Genomic DNA, 17,807 nt, shown 5'->3' with positions numbered 1-17,807 from the left:
ATTCTTGAATATATTTTATATTTAATTGTCAAAACATGATAATTCTTATATTTCATTAAATACTTTGAAATACTAGCAACACTAATAGAATTATTTGTACTGCTAGGAATAAATAGTATGTTGACATACTCTAAAATGGAACGAATATACCTGAAAATTAAGAGTAGTTATTGCTGGATAATCAGAGAAGCAATTTCTTTAGGAGATGAAATTGTTTTCTGCAGCTCAGTTATGAGACAATGTGCTAATATGAATTACCAAATTTAATAAAAATATATGATAAAGACTGTAATTCCGAAAAAAAAAAATTAAAAAATGAAATTATAATTTTAAAATATAGTGTTTAGGCAGGAAATATCATCCACATACATGTGAATAAGCAAATGCTATGCAAGTTTAAGATTCCATTACGTTATACAAACTATTTAACTTTTTGGACACATGGGAAAAACTCATAGCCCAAAAATTAGTTATGTGTCATTTAAGACTATTTCAATTTCAGTGCTTACTTAATTTGGTATACGTACCAAATACTAATGATCATTTTAATGCAATGTTGAGATATCATTTCTGCTGTGGTGCAGCATTTATCAAGCACTCGGACAAGGAACCTTTTATACTACAAGAAATGCCCACACTGTAGCAATCAAGGCACCTGCATCCACTTCACCCATCCTAATGTGATTGTAGCAGCAGCAGGGAGCATGGGAGCTGCACAGCAGCCAGCTCTCATCTAGAAGCACTGTGCCTCTGCTAGCAAGGCACAGCCTGTAAGCTAACAAGCCCTGGCACTTTTCAGAGCTTGATAGCTCAGGGGCAATGCTGCATGAACATGCTATTCTGCTTCTATAGCCAAGCAAGTTCACCCATATGTGTCTGCACTGTGCGCCATGGTGGATGTTTCTGCCAGTACAGGTATCTCTGGCACTGTGACTCCCTTGACACTGTAAACATGCCACCATTTTCTGGTGGGTTCCACTGTGAAATAATTGCTCTTTTATTTGAAGATGAGTGACTTTACCTCTGTCAAGAAAGAGCTGTGCTTCATAATCGTAAACTGACATTCAAGGCTTTTATTCATTAATATTAACACTGGCATATATCTAAGGTTCAGCTTCTATAACTAAGATTAAAGGACTATTTCTACTACCATCTTATATCCTTTTTACTAAAATGATTTGTATATGCAAGGTGTAACACCTGTGATGGAAGTGAGACATTCAACTTGAAGTAATCCTTAAAAATCTTTCCTCAAACCCTTGCATTTAAGTTAGGTTTTCTGAGAATTTAGAAGGTCTGAATTAACTATTATATAAACTTATTATTGGTAAATGCTTTAAAATTAATGCAGGATATGGGAAAAACCTTGAAGTGTTGAACATTTATTTTATGAAAGATATTTTACAGGAGATCTACTTGAGATCTAGGTTGAATTTAAAAAAAGAAAAAAAGTAAGCCTGGTCCCCTGAGTTTAGTACTTATGTGTATAATTGTAATTAGACAGACACATTGCTCTCAGACATATTTAATCAGTCTTTTAATGATCAATGCAAACAATACATTATTCCTTTAACTTCAAGAAAGTCTTCTGATATCCTAACATCAGTAATTATAGGTGGTCAGAACACAGGAAGTATTCCACATGACAGGAAGACATATATAATTTGCAGTTAACACTACTGTAGATGTATTCCTCCAAATTCTGTGTGTATGATAACCATACTAAGCCCATATGACTCTCCTGTGGCTAATATTAATGTTGTGATTTTTTAGGAATTGAGGGTTATGCTTTTATTTACAAATGAGTGAGTGCCTTTCTTCTAATCATAGCTGTGAATTGTTCCTTTGTTTTCCATGGACATTCAGTTTCCTGTAAATAGAAAGCTTTTAGCTAAAATCATAAAGAGAGTCAGAGATAAGACTTGAGAGTGATACTGTCTTGCTAATTTTGAGTCTAAAACAAAATAACTTACCTCACATATAATGAACTTAATGCCTAACCACTTTCCTTCACAGACCAATACATAATCTACATTTTAAAATGACTTGCCTAAACTAAGTGAAAAAGAAATTCTGTGTGCATCAGAAGAAAAATATTTGTCTTACTGCCATTAAAGGAAGCAATACATGTTTTCAGTGATAAGGATATGTCCGTCTCTTTCTGTATAAGTTCTGACATAGTGCAACTAAAAAGAAGGTAGCAGGAAAAAGGGAAGAAAGGAAAGGCATAAGTAATGACTGAATAAGCTGTTTGTAGAAGTGCATTAAATCTGGTCCACTTATTTTTTTTTACTGTGGTTCATAATTCAGTTTCAGCCAGCACTGCCAACAATAATACTAAACAGGATGTGGTCCTGAGTGGCACCAGGAAAACAACCATGACATCATGAAATCACTGCTGCTTTGATCGTTCCTCATTGATTCACTAAAAGGCTAATACCCCTGAGCCTCAAAGTCAAGCTGTGCAGTACAAGGGATGCAGAGGTTAGTGTATTTCCAACCTCTCCTCACAAGCAGTTAAAACAAAGAGCATGAGATTAACACAGCATAGCACGTCAAAATCCTAGTTAATTATTTCTGAATTAATGCTAGAAATGAGACAACCAGCTGTCTTCCCTTTTACCCCCTCTGAAGCCCAACAAACCCAATTCCTAAGTTTCACACCAGCAAGTTATCTATCTTGAAATTGTGTTGGTTCTTCCCCTTCCCTATTCACATTTCTGACAGTTAAAAAGAAAAACACAAACACTAAGCAAAACACCTACTAATTTTTGTTCTTTGTTTGAATTTGATCTGTTAATCTCTGCTTCATTTTATATCAAGATTATATCTCGTCGATTAGATTTTTCTGAGTGCTGTTGATCCCCTAAATGCATTTATAAATAGTACATTTATTCAGTGTATATGTAAAGGATTTATTAACCTCTCAGCCCTTATTTTAATAAGTTTAACAAGGCAGCGCCTTTTAGTCTTACTGAAGAGAGAGAATTTCTCCATTTTCCTATATGTTAAAGACTCTTTGACACTTCCATCTACTTACTTTTTCTTTAGTCCACATATCTGTGTCATAATGGCCAAAAATATTGGCAGAAAATTGCACCTTGAAGGAAATGCTACTTTATCTGAGTTATCTCTAGGATAAGTAATCCTAGTCCAAATAAAGGGGCATGTTTGATCTATCTTGCACTAAAGTACTCCAAAACATGTTTAGGGATGGAATATATGGGGAGAGATTAATGAGATGAAATGGGACAGTAGATTGCCCGAAAGTGCATCCTAATAGTGAAATTTTTTCAGTGAAAATTGACTGGTGCTCCATAAGAGCACACACACAATTTTTTGCACATTCAAAATGAAAAATCAGTGTAGCACTCTGATTTGAGTCTTTACAAGGCACTTTTTGTGGTTTAAATTCTTCCTTGCTTCTTTTGAAAACATTTAACCTGATCCATACTAGCAACATTAACCTTTTCATGTTTATTCGACTTCAGAACACATTCTAAATATGTTCATACATAAATCCTTGCCCCCTTCTTCAATTAATTAGATGCCAGTTTTTTTGTCCAGATAAAATATAAGACCTTAAAAACGGTGAATAAGCCGTCTTCTCTTGTTTCACATTATAGAGCTGACAATCCTGCTCTCCTACATCAAATAGACACTATTTAATGGTTATGAAGAAATATTTAGTGATGAACTGCTCTTGAATGTACTGCTCTTGTATCGCGCTTCAGTGAACATTTTATCTTCTACAAAACTGGGACAAAGTGGTTACAGGAAGAAAAAAAGAATGGAACTCTGCATGAATAAATAGTAAAATCAGCATTAAATATATCATTAAGCAGCCTAATAATTATTAGTTTGATAGCTGAGAAAAAGTCAGATGAACTAATGTATGTGATTGCAGCAGGATGAAAAAAATAATCCAAGAGCAGCATCCAACTAGGGGAAACAATAAGCTAAAACTTTAAGCATGTTATTAAGATACACAGTGCCCACAGCAAGAGAACAGGACTTGCAACATTAATTGCTGGTGTCTAGACCATAATTTTTATTTCAGTCCTTACCAGTTTAATCCATCCAAAAAAAGAAAATTGTGTATTAATGACAGGTTTAATAAAACTGGTATGGAATCAGTCCCAAACATGTTTAGAGTCACAGCTTCAGCTAATTTTGCCTCATGTAAACAAAAAGGGAACATGTCAGCTTGGTTCAAACCACTGGAAACTGTGGATTTTGTTTTGTAATTACACAGTCAGTGCTGAAACAGTCCTTACATGGACTATAAATTCAGTTCACAACCATTTACGGTATCTCCAGGTCTATTTCAGTGCTTTTATCCAGTTAATAAATAGTAGAACTCAAATCCAGATATTCACTGCAATAAAAGTTACAAATTACTACTTGAAGGAAAAGTAGGGAAATTCTCATCCCACCATGAATTCAGTGCTACTTCTATGCAAGTGGGAAGGAATCACACTGAATTTCAATGTGGGCAAGGAGCACAGTCTCTACCTTGGCTGTGTGGTCATATATTCAGAACTCAGTAATGAGAGCTAAAATGGCTGAAGAAACAAGTTCTTGGTACCCTTATACAAACTCAGACATGAAGAGGTGTTAAGTAAATGATTGTGCACTACACTACAGGCAGTATAGTTTAATGGGCTAATCAATAACATAGGAAAGCACAAAACTTGTGGTTTGTTTTTGTTCTTGTGTACTTTTTTGTATTTCAATTGACTTAGTGGTCTTTTTCAACTAACGTTGAACATGATTAATCACAAGTCATTCCTTTTTAATACATCAATCTGAAGTTCTTGCCTCCTCAGTTTCTAATAGACAAAACAAACTCCTGTGAATTTCAAGGAAAGAGACAACTAACTTCATTTCTGTAGGATGGTGGTACGTTTTTATAGAGTCTTTTTCTATACTGGATTTCCATTTACAATCTAGCTGAAGACACAGGAAATAAACTACTGTGCCCTTTCATGTTTAAAATTTTTTTCTGTATTGTTTTAAAGTAATAATGATAAGTTCTTCTTATATTAGTGTCATGGGTTAGCATAGCTACAGAAGTGATTTTCTTGCAAAGAGGTGGTTACAGCTTCCTCTATGACCCAACAGAATCAATCAACTGGCTACTTTGAATATTGACAATTTTTTAAGCCACTTAAAAAAGCTTAACAGGTCTCTGTGGTCCACATTTAAGAATGGACAAACCCTGGGAAAGCTCTCTCTTGCTTCTGGCCTCGGGACAGGTAACTGGGCTGGGCCCGTGCGGCCCAGCAGGGCTGGGCCAGGCCCTGCTCAGTCCAGGCCAGGCTGGAACGCAGCCATCCTGGAGCTGTGTGGCCCTGTCCCACCCGCAGCCCCTGCAGCTCTGCTCCATGCAGGCGACAGCCCAGCTTTCTCCCCCCACCACTCCAGTGTGGCCGAAGATTCAGCTGAAGCTCCCCTGCTGCCCGGCAAAGATCATGTGACCAACAGCGATAAGCGAAATTCCAGCTGCAAGGCCTGGGTGAGATTAACCCTTTTAGTGCTGTAAGTTTCCTCCAGATGAGCCTGCAGACATTAATCCTCTTCCGAGTCTGAGGAAGAGGGAAGGTGAAGAAAACACTATATAGACACCAAAGTCAGTAAAGAAGGAAGAGCTGAAACCCTCAGGGGGGAGAAAGAGGAGATGCTTAGAAGCTGAAATTCTGTTATAAAGCTATGGTGGTGATAGACTATGATATATCAGAGTACCTCTTTTAGTTTCATGAAGGCATGGGGGGTGGAGCGTTCGAACTGTACTTGTGAGCAAAAGCACCTGTGCTGTAATATGCAAATGCTGAAGCAGCTGTAATTTCATGAGAAGTTTGAACAGGGAGAGATGGAAATGATGAGGACTCTTGCTCCAAATCAGAAGGAGAAGATCTGTGTTTCTAGAAATGCTCCCAGAGGTAGTCCTAGAGATGAAGATGATGAGGACCCTTTTGCTCCCAGGGAAGGGGGAGGGCCTCTGTTCCTACAGATGAAGATGCTACCAGAGATGGGTGAAGAGAACCTTTGTTTTTGAACACCTAAACCTTAAAATGGTACCCCAGTAGCTCAAGATTGGACCCTCAAAAGCAGTTGTGGGGAAAGCTGTAAGTCGAAGGAAGGACTCTCACATGTGAGCGGAGAACCAACCCGGACGTCTGTCTCATGATACCGAAGCAAGCAGAGAACCAACCCAGGCGGCTGTCTTGCTGTGATACTGAAGCCATGAGAGAACTTCTTGTACAGATGTCTCTGTAGCATGAGCGAGAGAGACTCCTCTCCCTAAGTGAACTGAAAAAGGTTATTATAGAAGTGGTAACCTGACTGAAAATCTCAAGGGTTGTCTTTTTACATTGTCAGTGGGAGAAGGGAGAAATGTGGCGGGGAGGAAAGTGTTCTGAAGGTGTGGTCTGACTTTTTTCCTTTCTTTTAGGTCTGTTAATAAACTCCTTTATATTCTTTTAAGTTTTGTGCCTGCTTTGCTTTCTCCTAATTCTTATCTCACAGAAGGTAAATAAGTAATAAGTATTTTGGACCAAAACCACTACAATTAGTAATTGATGAAAAGTTTTTAAAATTTCATTCTAGGATAGTCAAATTAGTTCAAATTACAGAAAGCAACAATGTAAGTATGGTTTCAAGAGGTTCATAATTCCAACTTCTTTTATAGAGAAATGTTTGTACTGTTTTTATCTGTAAAGAATTCACATAGAAACTCCTGCAAATCTTTTTATCTGAACTGGAAATATATCCTTCCTTGGCTACCCCAGCATATTTTTTTTTTTTTTAAACACCAATAATAAGTTATTCCCTCTGATCCAGTAGAATTAAAATTAAAAATTGTCTGACTGGGACAAAGTCATTACTCATCCATCCTACAAATTTTTAGGTCATCTACAATTATGTCATCCTTATATGCAAAAAAATCCCTTACAGAGCTCTTGCTACTCCATGAACACATGGTATAAAATTACAGAAACTATTTGAAGAGTTTTTTTCTCTTCGGTAACTGTTAGATAACCCAGTGCGGTAATCTTGGAAGCCTAATAATTTCTCTAATAAATATTAGCAATTTTATCTGTGAGCTTGTTTAATGTAATTTTGGATTTGAAAGTAAATAATATCAAATTATAAGACTGATTCTACCTTCTTAAATATTTTATGGTGGGTTTATGTCTCACTGAGTTGCAACAACACCTTGCTTTTCTCAAAAATATTATTTTTTATTCAAGCCAAAAAGACCATATGACTCATTGGGGTTGAAGAAGTCATGCCCATTTCCTTTATCACTGTTCAGAGGTGTAATAGCTTTTACGCAGAAAATCTCCTAAATAGACTTCCTGAATAAATCTCTTCCAATAATCATTTCACTTAATGCCCGTCCATTAAATTATAAAATAAAAAAAGAGATTTAATAGACAGGAAATAAGATCAACCTTACTTCATTATTTATTTTATTAATATTTGTTAAAGACGTACTATAGTCTTGAATAATACAGTTTTCTTCTGAATATTGTTGATATAACATGGCAACAAATAATGATTTAATTTAATTTAATAGAAAGTTTGGATGGTATTTTCAGTTCCAGTTTTCAGTATTTTACTTCATATAGGTGACATAATAATATTTTATTATACATTGGCAGAGTTTCATATGATGCTGTTATCAGTCATTTTATGGCTAATTAGTCATCCTGTTTTCATTTCAGATTTAGTTCCAGTTAGTGTTGGTAAAGGTAAGTTTGTCCTAGAAGTCCGTAGCACTCAGAAATCTGGTTAATTCTACAGAATCTTAAGAAGTAACCAGAGGAGGTTAGTCTTGATCAGTAACCTACTGAATATTTTTTGTAATTTCTAACGTCTTCTCAAGAAAGAAAACTAAGAAGGCTAGAAGAATCATATTTTTTATGATTACATTTACTTTGACACCCTGGTAATGTATGTGTTAAACACTGAAACTTCGGATTTATTAATTATTTATGCTGCTTGTTTACCACATTCCTTTTACCTTTTTATATATACATTTTTTTGTGGTGGGTACTAATAGATACTAATTTGCTCTGGAAAGATTAGAACTTTTGTAATTAGAAATAATACAATAATTCACATAGTAAAAAAATCCCTCTTAAAATCACTGTGCTTGTTCGCTAACTCATGTGCAGGCCAGACTTCCTATAGTAGTCCTGTGATTTATAGTTTTTATTGACAAAACTTTGGCAATTAAGTCTAAATCTGGATTTCAATCAGATAGGATAGAATTCCTCTCATTGTACCCTTTCCATAATCACTTTGCTTGGATTCAGGAAAGAAAAAAATTTCCTAGAAACCTGTCAGTTTTTATAAGATCCATGACCCAGTGTTCTAAGGGACTTCATTGCTGAAACAGAAGTATGAATGGTTTCACGTGTAGCAGGAAAATAAAAATACATTACCAAGTCAAGATTCCCTGAGGTTTCACTAATGCTTTGTGAAGAAATTTAAAACATGCTTAAGAAAGACTGAAAATGTTTTGTCGTAAAGGATCCCAAAGCAAATTATATCATAAGCATTATTTATGGTTTTTTTGAAATAAATAATTTGATAAAGAGATTTCAACTGACAAATATAGTTGGTTATGGATTATTTTATATACTTGTCATAAGACTTATGATTTGGAAATATCAGTACATCTGTAGGATATATTGCTTGTCCTCCCCTCTAAAGATTTCAGACTTTGAGTATGCCTTCCCTTCCACAATTTTATTATAACATTGTTGTATAATCAAAGATTGCTGCACCTTACGCATCTCAGTGTCCTTTGATCTCCAAAATCAGATTCTTACTACATAATATGCACTTTACTGTAATAAATAAATTGCCTACTCTCAAGATGAGCCACAAAGTAGAAATAACTACTTCTGGAATTAACAGAGGGCCTTGAAGAATAAATAGCAAGTTGTCATGACACTGAATTTCAGTTTACTGCAGTGACATAAGCGTTGTTAATTTTTTTTCAATGACGTTGTTTAATTAGACTTAGAAAATAAAATGTAAAAAAATATTTGTAAATATGTTTCTCTTCAATATTAAGCTACAGACCATCTTTCACTGTGGATCTTGCTCTTGTAAAAACATGTTGTCCTATATTGCCCCGCAGACTATTTAATAATCAAGCTTCTGTTACAGTCTATAAATGTTTCTAAGCAACCACAACCCACTTTAAATATGCTAGTCAATTAGCTCTAGACACCATCTTTCAGTGTTTGTCTCTATTCTTTCTTTCTGGCTTGAAACACAAAAGACAGAGAGATAGAGGGAATATTTTAAAATAATACCTTGTACTGATCAAGGATGATGCTGTTAAGTAGGACCTCTACAGATAAACACAGACCTTGGGCATCCCCTGTACAAGAGTACAGTGATATGTGAGCCCATTAATCCCTTATCAACATATAAGCCAGAAAGAACAGAACCTTACCTGGCTAGTGCCAATACGGAAAATAAAAAGGAAGATAGGTGTTGGTGACTGTGGGTAGAATAGCTTTCTTATATTATCCACTGTTTGCATACTGTGTTTTTTAATATTTACCTCTTTCCACAATAAAAAAAAAAAAAAACAAGCCAAGACAAAGCAAAAATAGATGACAAATATATGAAAAAGTCTCCCAATAAAATAAACCAAATTCTTAGATACTTTCATAAGAGAAGACTTTAAAGAACGATTTTTCTATTCAAAAATTTAGTATCAATTGAATTTTGAACACAGAGGGATGTCTTAGTTAAGTTGCCTAATCCTGTTAATCTGTTATCTTCATTTTTATCTTCTCATAATAATAAATTCCAATTATTTTTCTAGAATCACAACAGCCTTTCTTACTTGGTGTGGTCAGTTTTCCTTATTGTCTGTAATGCTTTCCACACTGTATTATTATCTGTAAACATATTAGTGAGGAATATCTGAGAAAATGGTGGCTTAAGTTCATTTTGTCTCTTATGGTTTAGTATAGTTTCCTCCACTGAGGCTGGTACAAAACGCTTGCATTTGCTGTGATTATGCAATATGATTTACCTAAGCAAAGATGAATCCTGATGAAGCTTCGTACCTAACAACAAACTTTTTCTTGACTTGTGGTATTGCCACTGTCGTTTAACACAAGATTGAGAGTGAAATAAAGCATAAAATTCCATAAAAACAGGGAGGCTAGAGAGAAGCTAAGGTATGTGTCCGGTAACTTATTTAACTCACTAGCTATATTTTGGTGTTGCTTTCCAATTGTTATCATATTCTATAAGTTGTACCATAAAAGCAATAATGGTCAAAGATCTTTATAATAAAATAGCTCCCCTGGGGTATCAAGTAGCTAATAAAGGAAATTTTGGGAAATGTAAGAACAGCACAAACATATAGTATTACTACCCTTGGGCATGTATCCACATGACTGCTCCTTAGGGAGTTCCTGAAGCTAGAGGGATTATCAATGTATTTACAGCTTTATGTGATTTTTCTTCCTAGAGCCTATGGCTTATTTTGAATCCCAAATAACTTTTTGCAAGAGGTTTCATATTTTCCCTACAAACTGTATTTATTCTGAACTTTACATTTGTTACTTCCATTTTTCAGACCATAGTTTAAGTACCGGAATAAAATATGAATGATTGGCTTCTTCTTTTGCTTTTTACACCCCAGACATGATTCTATAAACCTCACTATGGTCTTTCCTCAGTTTGTGTCTCTTCCAGATTGAAGCATGCTAGATATATAGTCATAACTCATATGTTAACTAACTTATTTTCTTGGTCCTCCTTTTTTTCCCTGCTGTTCACCTTGCCCTATTGAGATTTATTTACTTTTGAGATGAGCTATCTAACTCAGGATGAAAATTCACCACTTTCAAATTATGACTTCTTGTGGTATTAGGACTGTTTTTCTCAGGGAGTATAAATTGACATTACCTGCTGAATTTCACCTGACTATTATTCACTCATGGGATCATCTTCAGATTCTTCTATATTTCCCCACAAATAATTATATTTTGTCTAAATGGCTTAATAAGCCCAGGTAAATATGTGTTATAATTTCCATTAACTTTTTCAGTATTTCTGTCAAAGTTTTACACATAATAGGTTAAGGAGTGAAACTTGAAGGTTGCCCTTGAATACAGAAGTAAGTGAGCTTTTATAGTGTGACCAACACCCCCAAATTTCCTATACATTATCATACATATATTTTATAGTATATAGAATGTATTATAAATTGCCATTCCTGTACCCATATAAAATAATCACAAATTTTCCATGACGCTTTACTTGTCATAAATCGTTTCTCACTAGGGACTGATCTATTTCAGTTAGTACCCTACCTTACTCATTAAAAAGAGATAGGTCAGGTCATATGTACCTATCAATCATATTAACTTATACAAAGCAGGTAGAAAGAGTATTAAAAGTTTGGCACATCTTTTTCATATAGCTGTAGTTGCAAAATATTTACAAGAATCAGTGTATTGCTGTCCAGTCTTACTTGGCCTTTATAACTGAGTATCATTCATAGTACAAAGGCTAGCGTGAGGTAGTACACAAAACAGAAGGCGAGAAGTGCTCAGTACGCGTTGTAGTTACTGTTACTAATCATTCAATGCATTCACTAAATTTCCATTTAATTCATAGCACAATTTAGCAATCATGCTGTAGCAACCAGACTTTTTTTCCAAAACTGCAAAATCTGAACTATGATCCTACTCCTGCACCTTAGGAGGTATCTATGTATTTATTACACAGTCTACTGAATCAAGCATTTTGCTCTTTTTCCTGACCAGAAGAAATCTGAATTTCAAACAGGATACACTTTTCAAGAGTTTAATAAATATTGCTATGTAGAAAGATATTTGTGGTTTATAACACAAAATCCAAACCAAAAGAATTTTCGGGCCTTACAGAAAATAAATATGAAGACTTAGAAGGTGAGTAGATGTGAAATCTTACTTTGAAACTTTGTAGATTTTTCTGTGGTCCACAGAATTTCTCACCTAAGGAAAAAAAAAAGCAAAATAAAATTTTGTGAAATGAATAATAAATTACATAGTTAGAGAATTTACACTAAAAATTGTCACAAGTAAGTTTTACTTTTTACTTTTTAATTTTGAATCCAAGTGAAGAGAACATTCTGTACATTGAGTACTTAATCTATAACAGGAAAAGAGTTCTATACAATTAAAAGGTACACATATTTTCTTAGGTTTCATTCTATATAACAGTAAATCCATATAATACAAGAGACAAAAAATTATCCTTCAAATCACAATTTATAAAAATGTAAACTCAATCTTCTTCAGTGCATTGAAATAGATACTTAGTTTCATTGTGGAAAAAGAAATAGAAATAGACTTGATATAATATATCATGCACTTTGTTGGGATTTTTGCATGCAATCAATAATATTTTCAATTTCAAATTGAGAAAATGAAAACATAAGAACCCAATACAATACTTAGCTAATGTGATGAAAAAGCTTACATAGACTCCCTCTAAGAGGTCTAAAGGCAGCTCTCAAAGGCAATTTCCTCTCAAAAGGTGCTGCACTTTTCTATTAAGCAGAAATACTTGCTTCCAAGGATATGTCAAGTTCAAGACATAGTGACAGAATGTCTTCAGCTTAAATTTGTACTCTGAAGTGCAGCTGAAGATTTTTAAATCAGTATTCTATTGCTTATTTAATTGAAAAAAGCAATCACAGAACCATAATTTATGGTGGAGAAATAGAAAAATTACTTTTATGTGGGTCGTGGTTTATGAATGGTACTGCCCAATTCAATGTCCCCACTGAGAGAGACTCTCCCAAACCAAATACCACTCGCTTGCTCCCCCTCTCCCCTCCCACTTCCAGCTCCAGGATGGAGTTGAGAATCCAAGGCACTAAAGGTGAAGGTCATTGGTTGAGATAACAGCTTACTAGAAACAGCATTGAGATAAAACAAAGCACAACAGCAACAATATTAATCAAAAAAGTATACAAAAGATAGGGTGAGTCACATGCAAAAATGCTCACGATGGACCTGAAGACAATGAGCAATGGCAGATGATGCCAGCCCGGTGGTTTTTGACCGGAAGCCACACCCTTCTTTTTGGAAGCCAGAGAGAGTCCCTTCCTCCCACCCACAGTCATGGCAAAATCTAGGACAATGGATTTGCAAATAGTACAGACGGTGTCTTCTGTTACTTGGAATTCTTCCCTTGATTATATTTCCCACAGGAAAGGATTTACTCGCTCTCAATTTTCTATCAAAATTTTTATTGTTTTCTTAGTCAGTCTTTAAAGAACCTGGGTAGAGAGGAGAGCTGTTTCTTTAACAGTGATTTTGCTCAATGCACTCCTGAAGCAACCAGATTCTTTGAACAACTGGTCTGCTTCATACATTTTACACAGAAACCAGCAGACAGTTACAGTTTTCCTTGGCAAACACCCACATATTTCAGATTCTAGAAATTAAAGTCATGTTATAGAAACCTGGTCAGTATATGTTAAAGAGAAATGAAACTGACATGCTTTGTTCTAGCAGAAGGCCTCTTTATGTCCACCACAAGGCAACCAGGTCTTCTTGCCTTTCCTGGCTACTTCTACTCTCCCATTTACAGGAACAAGGGATGGGCTGGCTTAGGTATATGTCATCCTCCTGGACCTTGTGCTGGAACCTTGCCCATAGCTGGGAAGCAGTGAGTAGATCCTATGTGCACCATACTGATTTATCCCATATTGTGCTCACATTGCAGGCCAAAGAAGAAGAATGAACAGAAGAAATATGGCCAAAGCTAATTTTCATTCAGTTTACAGGACTGCAACAGGAGACACAAAAATGGAAGAAAGATAATCCAAGTCTAAGCATTTGTTCTCTGTGCAGCAGATGCCTCAGGGCCCAAGAGGAGACACTGCAGAAATCAACACCTTTTTTTGTTCTGTTTTTCACTTTGTACTTCCATTTTTGATGGAGGCTTCTGTGCCAAGCCAAGCTCAACAGAACAGCTTCACTGTTTGTTCATTTTAATCTGGCCCTGAATTTTGCTCTGGTTCATACATCCTGAAGATAATCTGATTTTATGTCTCCACAATACTTTTACTGTATATTTGAAGACACCCAAGGGAAATATATTGTAAACCGGTACTAACAATTTATCATGATATAGTTTATTCTCTTATATTTGGGGTTTTCGGGTGTTTTTTAATGGAAAGACTTCAGGGGGGTGTCCTTAAAACAGAACATGTAAAAGTTGCTCTTCACAAAAATATTGCTTGCCAGAGGGGAAAAAGCCCTCTTGGGAATGGGGAAAGTGTGAATTTGTATAAATGAGTAGAGTAAAAAAGTTAACACCCCATCTGAGTAAATTTTTTTTTGGTTTATATATCATTGATTCCGTAAGCATGTCAGCATGACCCTGGACTTCAGTGCAGTTTACAGCCTCTTGCCACATGCTTCCATGTGCTTTGTAGCAAAATGTGTAATAAACATTAGTTCCCATTTAAAGCTAAAAGAGTGGTTTTTACTCTAGGTGCTCCTTTCCTCAGTAATTTCAACAAAAGAGACAAAAAAGTCAACCCTCCAAATACCTCCCTCCCCCTAACCTAAGGGAAATTTTTGAAAATACTTAGATGAAGGAATAATTTTTCACATGTGGGTAGTCAAAGTGAAGTTCTACTGACAGAGTAAAAGACATAAATTATACATGATTTAACTCCTTCAGTAAGCATTGAATGCAAGTGACCAACTGAGTGTTAAATATATTGAGCAAAGGAATTTCACTGTGCTCTAAGGCAATTTAGGACATGTATTTCCAAAAACACAACAATAAATAAAACAAGTGTATTTAAAAAATAGTTCAGAGGAAAGGCATATTTTTAGAAAAGTAAATTACATATGCTGCCATTGCATAAATAAAGTATCTAGTGGACAAAGAGTGGATACAACCTTTATTATACTTGAGAGATAAAATGTAATTAAGATAAATGAAGAATTGTTTGTCTGCTACTGGAAAGTTTTCTGTTCCATTTGTAAGAATATTTTAAAAACATCAGTTCAAGTCATCTTGGGGACCTCTACTGCTGAACAGATGCAGTTCTGAATTTGCCCTTTGGCTATTAACTTCGTATTAAGTTCTCCCGGTAAAATGATATAATAGGTTATTTTCTCATTCCTCAGTCTTTGCTCTCTCCTCTTCTTATATTTCAATAATTCTCTCTCTCTCTCTAGTCAGAGGAACTATCACTTAGAAATTATTTGCTGGCTTTGGAGCAGGCTGGTGTTCCCATTACTTTACTTTTAAAATTTTTAAAAAATTATTATTTTATTTAATTTCTTTTTCTTTTCCCCTTTATCAGCCAGACACTGTCTTCAGTATTGAAGTACCTGTCCTCTTTAGCCGACCTCCTAACCCATTTTTCTTGCTCCATCTTCCAATGACAATCTTTCACAGAAAAGCTGATAGTCCAAAATTTTCCCTGAATCTTTATTATTTTTATTATATTTTTAAATGAAAAAGCCTAAATATGCAGCTTCTCTTCAAGCAATAACTTACTCAGAAGTACTGCGCCAAAGTCTGCTGTCTAGTACCAGTATTAGTTTTATCAGTTACAACTCCACTACTTTCAGTGGTATTGCACCTTTTACATGTTGGTCTACTTATCAGTAACATGTTTTCTCTGAGATAAAAGTAAGGACTGTAGGATCATATTTTTAGTTTTCATAATAGGTATTAATTAGGGAATCAAGCAACTGACTTTTTTGTATTTCTGCAGAAGAAATAGCTTAATTAATGCAAATGTACAGTTACACTGAGGGCTGGTACAAGATAAATGCACCACACAATCTTTCTCAAAAGTGATGCTATGAAACATTTATGAACACTGAAGTCTATACACATCAGCAAGCCTGCTAAAATTGAAAAGAGCTCCTTACTCACGCAAAAATAAGCAGATGCTTAAGTGTTTGCAGGAACAAGTTTTAATTTCTCTCCATGGGTGTTGGACAGATCCTCTGCACAGGGATGAGCTTCAGTCAATAAAATGATTAACAACAGTAACACACACTGTAGGGAAGTGTATCCACTCCAGGAAAATTAATTTAAATTATGTTAGCTGCGGTCTGATCGGTTACATGTAAAAACTTAAATCTCTTGAGATATACTGCTTTATAGAACAATGTCTGCAAGTATTTTACAGCAAAAACTTGTTTTCCTATCTTGTGTAGGACATGTCAAGACTTTTCCGCTTAATGAAAGGTTACTATTTTGGTTTATTTCCTCCCAAAAATGTATTGCCCATGTTTTCCATTTAAAAATATGTTTCCAGTCATCTCTGTTTACTTCTACATTTTCTTGTTGTGCTATTTTCTCTGACTAATTTCCAGTGTTTTGATCTTCCCCAAGTCTGGCTATAATAAGAGAAATCTCAGAACTATTTTTGAATACCCTCTTCTAATTTGCAAAATTATTTGGAACTGAAGACACATACACAAATAAATCTCTGTATCCTGATTTAATAGTCTATCTTGACATTGCCATATTCATGATATCATGATATCAGCATTTCAATATTTCATCTTGACTTTGAAAACTCATTAAATGCTTTTAAAAATCTGGATTACAATATCCACCATTCTTCTGTAATGGTAGAGAAGTCATAGGATTGGTTCCAAATTTACTGAATGCAATGGATGAGTTTTCTTGAGCCCCAAGATGTAGTTTGAATCAATCCCTTAACTAGCACCAGAAATTATTTTTAAAAAAGTTTTTTATTTCATACCCATGCCAGAAACCCCTGTATAAAGAATAGCTTTACAATTGTTCCATTATTAAAGTCTAAACTTTTTGAACCTGTTTTTCCCAAAGGGAATAAACTGGTCATTCATCCAATATAATTTCTTTCTAGCATTTTATTCAAAGATGAATTAATCACATTAAATTTTTAGCGTGGCCTCACGTTCCTGTCAGTGGTGCTTGAACTTCTCTGCCATGTAACAGCACTTGCACCTTTGGCTATTTCTTTTGAAAAAATACCATTTGTGTCTTAACTTGTCTTTACAGCCAAAAAAGGGATTACATGATGTCCTTTTCTCGTTTCTCATTAAAAAATTAATATGGAAAATTTTTAGTTTTAGTACTCTGATGCTAGACGAAACATAAAGGGCTTACAAAAATAACAAAGGTAGCAGCAGGTTCTGTGGTAATAAGACATACTAAACTCTAACTTCTATTTCTTCATGAAGAATTCCCAGTGTCAGGTTTCACAATATATTGACTAGTTCAGCTGATTAGCTAAAGCTTCTGAAATCTGAGAATTATTTATATGTTAATTTATATATAGATCTTTATATGCATATATATTTTTATATACATATATATATGTATTTATATACATATGTATATTTATATACATATATATATATTTATATGCATAATTTTACATGCTGCTATGAAATATACACTTGCTGTTTCACCTCAAAAATATAACTTCATGTAATAACCTGACCATAGGACATAACCAGGTGTATTTTTACTCTCTATAAATTTACACAGAACTGCCATTCCAGAAATCACATACTTGTCTCATACACTAACAGAATTTTCGTGCCTCTGCCTCAAAAAAAATAATAAACAGAATATGAATAACTGAAGGATAATAATATTGATAATAGACAATTTATTTCACCCCATTTTGTCATATATTTTCTTATTCAAACAAGAGAGGTTTTAAGGTTTTGAATTGGTTTGGGGTTTTGTTTTAGCTTTGGTGATTGTTTGTTTGTTTTTGTTTTGTTGTT

The 17,807-nt window shown here is 34.7% G+C and overlaps 1 protein-coding gene across 50 annotated transcripts in view; it reads right to left on the bottom strand.

Moving 5' to 3' along the window:
• PTPRD (protein tyrosine phosphatase receptor type D) overlaps positions 1-17,807 on the bottom strand; it is a 1,183,457-nt gene that overhangs the window by 445,498 nt on the left and 720,152 nt on the right. For all 50 annotated transcript variants that reach the window (XM_048291456.1, XM_048291457.1, XM_048291455.1 and 47 more), the window contains one exon: positions 11,983-12,026. The gene's annotated coding sequence lies outside the window, so the exon portion shown is untranslated. The remainder of the gene's footprint in view (positions 1-11,982; positions 12,027-17,807) is intronic.

The sequence above is a fragment of the Corvus hawaiiensis genome, chromosome Z, assembly GCF_020740725.1.
Source record: "Corvus hawaiiensis isolate bCorHaw1 chromosome Z, bCorHaw1.pri.cur, whole genome shotgun sequence".
Classification (NCBI taxonomy): Eukaryota; Metazoa; Chordata; class Aves; order Passeriformes; family Corvidae; genus Corvus; species Corvus hawaiiensis.
This window is presented reverse-complemented; position numbering and strand designations above follow the sequence as displayed.